Raw genomic sequence first — 9,189 nt, 5'->3', positions numbered from 1 at the left:
CACTACGTCCATATTTTTTTACAGTCTATGGCTCGAACCAGTACCTCCCAAATTAGAAAACATTATTACAAGCTTACCGTTGTCAATGGAGATAGTTTTGAACACTGGCTGGTTATGTACTTGCTCAAAAATTAGAAAAAGGTTAAGGACAGTAGCTTTGAACATTTTCAAAAAGAACGCAACAATTAACATTTTGTCAGAACACTTAGTAAATTACTTGTTATTTGTTTACTTGTCTGTTCAGAATCGTGATCTCTATTTGAAACAAACAAACAAACAAAAAAATCGATTAGTGATGGGAGAAACTAAACTTTTCTAAACTTTGAATCAATTTATTCAATTGCTTCGCAAAATGATTCACTGTTTTGAAGACACACCACATGCTGGTGATGCCTGCTGGTCAAAGCAGAGTAAATGCAACAAAAACTCAGGCCAAACATGCATAAAAGCAACATTTACAAACTTTATTGAAAGTGTAATCTATCAAATGCAATTCAAATGCTAATCATCTGTATCATACGTGTTCCTTTTATCAAGTTTCATGACAGGGCCATTTAGGATACTATATAGTATGGATAGTATGCGAATTGGAATGCAGCATGAGTTTTGTGTTCGATGGATGGCTCAGCTAAAGAGGCCAATAAGAGTAACTACTATTATTCCTCATCCTCTGAGGTCAGTTTGACCAATATTAATTTTTTATTTTATTTTATTTTTTTTAAATTGAGTGTTCATCAAAGTGGTTCAAGACCTTAGGACTTTTTCTGCACTTGAACTTGGAATACACACAGAAAATTGACTGGATTTAAGGGGTTTATGTGGTTGTAATAAAAATAGTAACAATCCTTCCCTCGTGGTTCAATTTGACCCCCATAGGAATGAATAGAATGTGAGGAATTTTTTTTTTAATTTGTCAAAAAAAATATTAAAAATCTAGCACAATCCAGAACAAACACACAAATGAACACATGAGACTATAGAACATCCCCAATGCAGAACACACTCACATTAATACACACATGTACACACACACACACTTAGGAATTCCTATTAAAATGAATGGAGGGTCACATAAAGTTTTTTTTTTTTTTTTTTCTCCACAAGAGGTCGGCAGAGACAACTAATGTGAGACTGTTTTTTTTGTTGTTGTTGATGTTTTTGTTGTTGTTGTTGTTATTTTTGACATTTCTAGTTGTTTTAACAAGTTTTTGCATGGAGAGTTATTTTGTATTTTAAGTGAAAGAATGTGAAGAATGTGCTTTAATTATATTATGAAATTAAATTATTGATAAAATCTAGTGATTTAGAGTTAAATAAAATAAAATATTAAAAATGGATATTAAAAATAGAGAAAAAATATTATAAAAATTAAATGATGCAAGTTTTCTGGATAAAAAAAAAAAAAGAATAAGTATAATTTTAGGGATTCTGGTCATTTTGACCCACGAGGGAAGGATTTCCCTCACGAAAATTAACCATGTTTTTTTTTTTGTAGTAGCCATGGTTTAACCATGATTTTTATAGTAAAACCATAGTAACTACAAAATGAACCATGGTTTTTTTAAACCGCACCAAAAAACATGGCTACAGTCATGGTTAACTACAGTTTTACTATAGTAAAACCATGGTTCATTTTCGTAAGGTTACAGGTACGGGAGGAGAGGATGAGGGAATACAAATGCCTCATTCAAATGTCTGCAAATGTATGAAACTTACACTGAACAAAATTATAAATGCAACACTTTTGTTTTTGCCCCCATTTTTTATGAGCTGAACTCACAATAAAAGGCCACTCTAAAATGGGTCACATGGTCATCAATGGGTGACATGTCCGGTGAGTATGCTGGCCATGCAAGAACTGGGATGTTTTCAGCTTCCAGCAATTGTGTACAGATCCTTGCAACACGGGGCCGTGCATTATCATGCTGCAACTTGAGGTGATGTCGTGGATGAATGGCACAACAGTGGGCCTCAGGATCTCGTCACGGTATCTCTGTGCATTCAAAATGCCGATGAGCTTCCCTGAGACCGTTTCTGACAGTTTGTGCAGAAATTCTTTGGTTATGCAAACCAATTGTTGCAGCAGCTGTCCGGGTGGCTGGTCTCAGATGATCTTGGAGGTGAAGATGCTGGATGTGGAGGTCCTGGACTGGTGTGGTTACACGTGGTCTGCGGTTGTGAGGCCGGTTAGTTGTACTGCCAAATTCTCTAAAACGCCTTTGGAGGTGGCTTATGGTAGAGAAATTAACATTCAATTCACGGGCAACAGCTCTGGTGGACATTCCTGCAGTCAGCATGCCAATTGCACGCTCCCTCAAAACTTGCGACATCTGTGGCATTGTGCTGTGTGATAAAACTGCACATTTTAGAGTGGCCTTTTATTGTGGCCAGCCTAAGGCACACCTGTGCAATAATCATGCTGTCTAATCAGCATCTTGATATGCCACACCTGTAGGGGTGTAATGATACGCTCAGGTCACGATACGGTACGTATCTCGATACGGAGTTCAAGATACGATACGTATCACGATATTTTGAACAAAATGAAACTTGTCACGGGAAATAAAGAGGGATGCAAGTGCAAGTCAAAATATCTCATTTATTTGAGCTTCACGCCAGAAAGTCAGATGACAAACACACAGACAGCACAACAAAAACACAGACCACAGAATGAGACTGCGGATCTTCAACCGTGACAGTACCCCCCCTCCTAGGAACGCCGAGCACCTACCTGCCGATTGTAATCATCGATAAGGGAGTGATCCAGGATGTCCCTAGCAGGAACCCAACTTCTCTCCTCCGGACCGTAACCTTCCCAGTCCACCAAGTACTGAAATCCGCGTCCCCTCCTTCTCGAGTCCAGAATGCGATTAACCGAATAAGCGGGTTCCCCGTCTACGAGACGCGGCGGTGGAGGAACCGGGGTAGGCGGATTAATGTGTGAATGAAACACAGGTTTGATTTTAGACACATGGAAGGCGGGATGAATTCTCCTGTACGCTGGAGGAAGTTTGAGTCGGACTGCCACCGGACTAATGATCTTGGTGACAGGAAACGGGCCAATGAATTTGGGAGCAAGTTTATTGGAGACGGAACGAAGAGGAATGTTCTTGGTAGAAAGCCACACTTTTTGACCCACGACGTATACGGGAGGCTTCGACCGGTGGCGATCAGTCTTAGCCTTGGTGCGCGCCCCCACTTGGAGAAGAGTCTCACGGGCTCTCGTCCAAGTGCGGTGACACCTCTGGACGAAGGCGTGAGCGGAGGGGACCGCGACTTCGGATTCCAGACTGGGAAAGATAGGTGGCTGGTAACCTAAACTACATTCAAACGGTGAGAGGCCCGTGGAAGACACTGGTAACGAATTATGTGCGTACTCAATCATAGAGAGTTGCTGGCTCCAGGAGGAAGGATTCTTGGAAACCAAACATCGCAACATTCTCTCCAAATCTTGGTTAGCTCTCTCGGTTTGACCATTGGACTGGGGATGGAACCCAGAAGAAAGACTAACAGTCGCCCCCAGCAACTTACAAAACTCTTGCCAAAATTTGGACACAAATTGGGGCCCCCTGTCGGAAACCACATCCATCGGGAGGCCATGTAACCGAAAGACGTGATCAACGACAGTTACCGCTGTCTCCTTAGCAGAGGGTAATTTAGGCAAAGGGATGAAATGCGCCGCTTTCGAGAACCGGTCCACCACGGTCAAAACAACCGTGTTCCCCTGGGAGGGTGGGAGGGCGGTGACAAAATCTAGCGCAATGTGGGACCAGGGTCTCGAAGGGATAGACAGCGGTTGGAGCAACCCATCTGGGGGACGATTGGAAGTCTTACCAGTGGCACAAATCGCGCAAGCCAAAACAAAACTGCGAATGTCACAAGCCATGGCAGGCCACCAGAATCGTTGCTTGACCAAAAAACTGGTGCGATTAACCCCTGGATGACAGGCTACGTTGGAACAATGCCCCCACTTGATAACACTGGACCTTAACCTCTCCGGCACAAATAAACGGTTCGGTGGGCATCCGGGCGGAGGCGTTACCCCTTCTAAGGCCGACTTGACCTTCGATTCGACCTCCCATGTCAGAGTGGAGACCACTAATGTCTCAGGAAGAATACACTCGGGAGTAGACGGGTGTTCGGAAGGATCAAAAATACGAGAAAGAGAATCGGGTTTGATGTTTTTAGAACCCGGGCGGTACGAGAGAGAGAAATCAAAACGTCCGAAAAAAAGTGCCCACCGAGCTTGCCTGGAGTTCAGTCTTTTAGCCGTTCTGATGTACTCTAAGTTCTTATGGTCAGTCCAAACAATGAAAGGTACCCCCGAACCCTCCAACCAATGACGCCATTCTTCCAACGCTAACTTGACTGCCAGCAACTCTCTGTTACCAATATCATAATTGCGTTCGGCTGGAGATAAACGATGAGAAAAAAACGCGCAGGGATGGATCTTATTGTCTGAGGGAGATCGCTGGGATAGAACTGCACCTACCCCCACCTCTGACGCATCGACCTCCACCACGAACTGACGTGACGGATCAGGGGCAATGAGGATGGGAGCCGAAACAAAGCGACTTTTCAGTTTGGCGAATGCAGCCTCAGCTGCATCGGACCACCTGAACGTCGTTCTGGGGTGGGTCAAGGCGGTCAGAGGCGCGGCTAGTTGGCTGAAATTGCGAATAAAACGCCGGTAAAAATTGGCAAACCCCAGAAACCTCTGTAGGGCCTTAAGGGAATCCGGGCTTGGCCAATCCACCACAGCCTTAACCTTGTCAGGATCCATGCGAATTCCCTCAGACGAGACGATGTACCCTAGGAAAGAAACAGACTGTGCATGAAAATCGCATTTCTCCGCCTTGACAAAAAGCCCATTCTCTAGCAGCCGCTGAAGCACTCGTCGGACGTGTTGAACATGTTCCTGGAGAGACGAGGAGAAAATCAATATGTCGTCCAGGTAGACATATATGAACTGGTCAACCATGTCTCTCAACACATCATTGACGAGTGCCTGGAAGACCGCCGGGGAGTTGGAAAGCCCGAAGGGCATGACCAAGTATTCAAAGTGCCCCCTGGGGGTGTTAAAAGCGGTCTTCCATTCATCCCCCTCCCTGATGCGGACCAAATGATAAGCGTTCCTTAAATCCAATTTCGTGAAGACGGACGCTCCTTGCAACCTCTCGAAGGCTGAAGACATCAACGGCAAAGGATAAGTATTCTTTACCGTGATGTTATTCAACCCCCGGTAATCAATACAAGGTCGCAAGGAACCATCCTTCTTTCCAACAAAAAAGAACCCTGCCCCCGCCGGAGAAGAGGAAGGGCGAATGAACTTAGCTGCTAGAGAATCAGAAATATATTTCTCCATGGCCTCCCTCTCGGGAACGGACAGAGAGTACAACTTGCCTTTAGGCGGAGACTTACCGGGAACTAAATCTATAGCACAGTCATAGGGACGATGAGGAGGAAGAGAAGCAGCTCGGGACTTACTGAACACTTCCTTCAGGTCTAGATACTCCGCGGGCACGTTTGACAGATCCGCAGCCTTTTCCTGTAACACAGAAGCAGACACAGAAGAACAAGCAGACACAAGACAAGACTTATGACACTGAGTGCTCCATTCCAGGACGGTGTGCTGACGCCAGTCCACCTTGGGGTTGTGTTGTGTGAGCCAGGGGTGTCCGAGAACAATAGGGGCCAGGGGTGAATCCATGAGAAGGAATGGAATAGACTCAGTATGATTGCCAGAAGTGATGAGGGTAATGGATGTGGTGGTGAGTGTTATGTTGGGTAGATCCTGACCATTGAGAGCGTTGACAGAAATCTGCTTCGTGAGAGGAATGATGGGTAACTGAAAGCGGTGTGCAAACTGTGTGTCCATGAAATTACCTTCAGCCCCCGAATCCAGTAGAGCGTGACAGGCGAGCGTGTGTGTGGCCCACCTCAGTCTAACCGGGAGAAGAGTGGATGGTGAGGACTTTTCAGCGGAGATCCCACCCGATAGTAGCCTCAACGTTACTACCGGGCTCGATCTTTTTACCGGGCAGGTGTTCAAGAAATGCCCAGCCCCTCCACAGTAAATGCACAGTCCTTGGGACCTCCGCCGCTCTCTCTCCTCCCGGGAAAGCCGAGCTCTCCCCACCTGCATGGGTTCCGGATCGAAAGAGGGACCGACCGTGTCTCTGTTATTGACTCCGCGAGCCTCCGCACCCCGGGATGCGAAGTCGGAACGAGGAAGATTCTCCAGCCGGTTGATACGGGCATCCACCCGTAGTGCAAGATCAATCAGTCCATTAAGACTCTGAGGTAAATCCAAAACGTAGATCTCCCTTTGTACACGGTCGGCCAACCCATGCAGGAAGACGTCCCACTGCGCCTCCTCGTTCCAGTTGCACTCCGCCGCCAGTGTTCGGAACTCGATAGAATAATCCGCCACCGTGCGATCTCTTTGCTTGAGTCCCGCCAAACGTCGGGCTGCATCCTTTCCTGAGACCGCACGGTCAAACACTCTCTTCATTTCGGCGGCGAGTGTCTGGAACGAGGAACAGCACAGATCTTGATTCTCCCACACCGCCGTTCCCCACAGAGCTGCCTGCCCGGTGAGCAAGGTTAACACCAAGCGGCAACCTCCCCCTTTCTCTCGTGAAGCCAATACGGAAGTAACTTAAACTGCGATTCATCGCTCTAAAAGAGAGCAGAATCTCATAGAGTCTCATGTTAAATTGGCCAAGTTTATAGCAGAAAAAAACATGTTTACAAGTTGGTTCAAATTGTGGTTTTGGTCTATACTGCTATTTTTGCCCTTCATGACAACTCTGAGGGGGGTGAATTTTTTTTATAACTTATCCGTTTAAATTATATTAAGCCTTAAAGTTCTGCATAATTAAGGGCATGGTCACTTGAGTGACAGGTAGATTGCGCTGCTGTCTGTGAGCCGTCATGTTACCTCAGCTGCCGCTGAATTTGGCATCTCAGCCGTATTTGTGCTCGATTATTTTATACAATTATAAAATATGGCTTGCTGCATAATATTCGAGACTGATGTGTGTCTGTGTAGATGTGCATGCATGGGGAAGAGACACAGAACACACGTTGTTGATGGATCGTGGCATTGGCTGAAAGTTTTGGTTGTGAGATTTACTGCAATGACAATGGCGGGAGGATATCAAAATCCGACAGCACTGCTTGGATATTATAACTAAAACTGCTGCACTATTTTGAAAAAAATATACTTTGGACACAGGCTCATTTGTTTGTTAGATACGATCGCTGCTCAGATTGCATCCTTTCTTGAAGAACGATGACAGAGAGCAGATCATTCAGAAGAAATGTGAAATGTTTTTTTGTTTTGCAATGGACATTCATATTTTACCCAAGTGCCACGGATTGGATTCATCTCGCGATCTCTATTTCATTATAAAGGTATGAAGTCCCATTTGATTTTCCATGTTGTTATTTGCACAACCAACACTACTGGTGTTGGAGCATCTATATCTTAAAAAACACCGTAGATTGACAGTAAACCTTTAGAACGTTCTGATGATAAAACTTATCTTCATTAATATTTTAGATCGTATCTAAGATAGATATATAGCTCCTTTGCTGCTAACATGGTCACGTCGAGCTAGGCAGGCTTGGTTTCAGCAACCAGTCATATCAGCTCAAACCACCTCCCCGCCTCTTTGCCCATTTTCAGTTATCCGGGAGTGACATGCTGTGACGCGCAGCTAAGATGGCCGCGGCCTCATTTAGGCGTCAAAACTGCTGTTCAGAACTCTATGGGTGACGTCACGGACGCTACGTCCATATTTTTTTACAGTCTATGGTTAACACAAACGCCACCTTGGACTCCTCCCTTTCGAAGGTGCGTGGCTGTAGAGAAAAATACAGAGAACACTTGTTCAGAAAGGCTCTGCAAAAACTCGGCTCACCGGCATAGGTCTGAGGTGTAGGTAAGCGTGGTTCGGGTTGATCTCCTTGCGTGGGTTGTGGAGGGGGAACGGGCGGTGTGGGCGGCGCAGCGGGACCTCGAAGTTCTTGTAGCTGTTGGGAGAGCTCGGACACCTGTGTCACCAATGCCTGCACGGCGCGTCCGGTAGAGGAAATGCTCTCCTGCTGCTGATCCATCCGTGCAATGCTGTGGTTGATAAACTCCGTTAATGCTGCTGAACTTGCTGCATCCATGTTGTTGGTCAGATCGTTCTGTCACGGGAAATAAAGAGGGATGCAAGTGCAAGTCAAAATATCTCATTTATTTGAGCTTTACGCCAGAAAGTCAGATGACAAACACACAGACAGCACAACAAAAACACAGACCACAGAATGAGACTGCGGATCTTCAACCGTGACAGAAACTGAAATTCAAATAAGATTTATTAAAAAAACATGAACAAATTTCAATAATTTTCCTTGTTGTACATACAAGATCACATTTCAATAAAATAAAAAAATATAAAATATTAATAAAAACCTTCTGTATTCAAATTAACAGTTGAATAGGGCTGTCTGTCACTGAAAAAAAAATGTTAAATTTAACATGAACTTAGAATTATGAATAGGGGCCGTTCACATATCGCGTCTAAAAACGCGTGGAAGGCGCGGCCGCACCGCTTCTCCTTCTTTCCAAAGCGCTTGCGCTCCCGTCCCTGCAAACACGTCCAGTTGGGGCCCACATGGGCCTTGCTTGGGCTAGTTGGGCTTCGGCTGGGCATGGGCTCAGGGTGGGCTGTTGTTGTTGGGCCCCACATGGGCAGTAGATAGGCTAAAGGGCTCCATTCAAAATGGACTGTCAGACATGGATGCTATTTTTAACAATATAGACTCTGGGCTAGATCCACTTTTTATACAAATTTTATTAGATTAGCTGCTGTCTAACTTTTTTGTGTGTTTTAAGATTTACAAAAATTTTATAATGAAAATGTACAACATTCATTTTCAATCCATCCATCTAACAATCCATTTTCCTAACCGTGTTTTTGTCTTACCCCGAAACATTATACATTTATAATAAGTGTTTATATTGGGACTATTTCAGGCCGGTCAAGTAGGAATCGCTGCGGAGGAGCAAAGTCCCTGCGTGACTCGTCATAGATATAAACAGGAGAAGTAGCTCCGGCCGCAGTGTTCTTCCGCAAGAAGAATTCTGTTTATTAATCGCTAGAGCGCCAAATTGCAGGCTGCAGCTAAACAGTT

The sequence above is a fragment of the Megalobrama amblycephala genome, linkage group LG3 (assembly GCF_018812025.1).
Source record: "Megalobrama amblycephala isolate DHTTF-2021 linkage group LG3, ASM1881202v1, whole genome shotgun sequence".
NCBI lineage: Eukaryota > Metazoa > Chordata > Actinopteri > Cypriniformes > Xenocyprididae > Megalobrama > Megalobrama amblycephala.
This window is presented reverse-complemented; position numbering follows the sequence as displayed.